Source organism: Colobus angolensis, unplaced genomic scaffold (assembly GCF_000951035.1).
Source record: "Colobus angolensis palliatus isolate OR3802 unplaced genomic scaffold, Cang.pa_1.0 Scaffold324, whole genome shotgun sequence".
NCBI lineage: Eukaryota > Metazoa > Chordata > Mammalia > Primates > Cercopithecidae > Colobus > Colobus angolensis.
The window spans coordinates 472,859-475,403 of record NW_012116533.1 but is presented as its reverse complement, the minus strand read 5'-3'; the positions used below and the strand labels follow the sequence as shown (position 1 = coordinate 475,403).

Below are 2,545 nucleotides of genomic sequence, written 5' to 3'. Positions count from 1 at the left end.
ACAGGCCACCAAAGCAAAAATGGACAAATGGGATTACATCAAGTTAAAAAGCTTCTGCACAGCAAAGGAAACAATCAACAAAGTGCAGAGACAACCCATTCAATGGAAGAAAATAGCTGCAAACTACCCATCTGACAAGGGATTAATACCCAGAGTGGATAAGGAGTTCAAAGAACTCTACAGGAAAAAATTTAGTCATCCAATAAAAAATGGGTAAAATATTTAAATAGACATTTCTCAAAGAAGACATAGGAATGGCAAGCAGGCACATGAAAAAGTGCTCAAGGACGTTGATCATCACAAAAATGCAAATCAAAATTACAATTAGATATCATCTTACCCCAGTTAAAATGGCTTATATCCAAAAGACAGGCAGTAACAAATGCTGTTGAGGATGTGGAGAACAGGGAACCCTCTTTCACTGCTGGTGGGAATTTAAATTAGTACATCCATTGGAATTTCTTCAAAATATTTAAAATAGATCTACCATATGATCCAGCATTCTCATTGCTGGGCTTATGCCCAAAAGAAAGGAAGTCAGTGTATCAAAGAGATATCTGCACTCCCATGCTTGATACAGCACTGTTCATAATAGCCAAGATTTGGAAGCAACCTAAATGTCCATCAACAGATGAATGGGTATGAAAATATGGTACATATATACAATGAAGTAGTAACTAGCCATAAAAAGAATGAGAGCCTGTCATTTCCAACAATGTGGATGGAACTGGAGGTCATTATGTTAAGTGAAATAAGCCAGGCACAGAAAGACAATTATTGCATGTTCTCACTTATTCGTAGGATCTAAAAATCAAAACAATTGAACTCATGGAGATAGAAAGTCGAAGAATGGTTACCAGAGGCTGGGAATGGTAGTGGTAGGGTGGGAAGGGGTGTTCAGAATGGTATATGGGTACACAAAAAATAAAGAATGAAACAGATCTAGTGTTTGATAGCACAACAGGATGACTATAGTCTATAATAATTTAATTGTACATTTTAAAATAAGTAAAACAGTACAATTAGATTGTTTGTAACACAAAAGATAAATGCTTGAGAGGACTGGCTACCTGCCCCCCAAAAAGGAGACATCCACATTCTGACAGAAAAATCTCTGCAAAACAAATATAAAAAGGACTGGTATACGAGATATACGAGGAAAACTCCACATTAAAAAAAAAAAGAATTCTGTTTTAGAAATAAGACAGAGATCTGTACAGACACTTCACTGAAGAAGATATACAGATGGCAGTAAGCATATGAAAGTATGCACTACGTCATATGTCATTAGAGTATTGCAAATTAAACAACCATGATATACTACTACGCACCCATTAGAATGGCCCAAATCCAAAAACACTAACAACCCCAAATGCTGGCAAGGATATGGAGCAACAGGAACTCAATATTGCTGGTGGGAATGCAAAACGGTAGCACTATTTTAGAAGACAGTTTGTCCGTTTCCTGTAAGATTAAACATACTCATACTATATGATCCGGAAGTCTTGCTCCTGGGCATTTATCTAAAGGGATTGAAAAGTTATATCCACCTAAAAACCTGCAAATGATTGTTTATAGCAGCTTGACTTATAAGTGCCAGCTCTTGGAAAAGACCAAGACGTCATTCAAGAGGTGAATGGATATACAAACCATGGTATATTCATACATTATTCCGTCATAAAAAGAAATGATCTACAAAGCCACCAAAAGACATAGAGAAGTCTTAAATGTCAATTACTAAGTGAAAGAAGCCAATCTGAGAACTCTACATGATGTATGATTCCAACTGCATAACATTCTAGAAAAGACACAACTGTAAAAAGTAGTAAAAAGATTAGTGGTTGCCAGGGATTCAGACAGAGAGAGGGATGGATGGGCAGAACACAGGGGATTTTTAGGGTAGTGAAATTTTTATCCTGTATGATACTGAAATGGTGAATATACATGATTATATATTTGTCAAAACCCATGGAATGTACAACACAAAGACTGAACCCCGATGTAAACTATGGACTTTAGTTAATGTATCAATATTGACTTATCATTTGTAACAAATGTGACACACTAACACATAATGTTAAAAATAGAGAAAATTGCTTTTTCGAAACGGGTTTGCCGCCAGAACAGAGGTGTTGTGAAAACTACCCCTAAAAGCCAAAATGGGAAAGGAAAAGACTCATATCAACATTGTCGTCATTGGACACGTAGATTTGGGCAAGTCCACCACTACTAGCCATCTGATCTACAAATGCGGTGGCATCGACAAAAGAACCATTGAAAAATTTGAGAAGGAGGCTGCTGAGATGGGAAAGGGCTCCTTCAAGTATGCCTGGGTCTTGGATAAACTGAAAGCTGAGCGGGAACGTGGTATCACCATTGATATCTCCTTGTGGAAATTTGAGACCAGCAAGTATTATGTGACTATCATTGACGCCCCAGGACACAGAGACTTCATCAAAAACATGATTATAGGGACATCTCAGGCTGACTGTGCTGTCCTAATTGTTGCTGCTGGTGTTGGTGAATTTGAAGCTGGTATCTCCAA

At 37.4% G+C, this 2,545-nt stretch overlaps 1 pseudogene across 1 annotated transcript in view; it reads left to right on the top strand.

Moving 5' to 3' along the window:
* The first annotated feature begins 2,096 nt into the window (after positions 1–2,096).
* Positions 2,097–2,545, top strand: part of LOC105518632 — a 12,873-nt pseudogene continuing 12,424 nt past the window's right edge. Inside the window, exon 1 of the transcript XR_001002861.1 lies at positions 2,097–2,539. The product of XR_001002861.1 is annotated as an elongation factor 1-alpha 1 pseudogene (transcript). The remainder of the gene's footprint in view (positions 2,540–2,545) is intronic.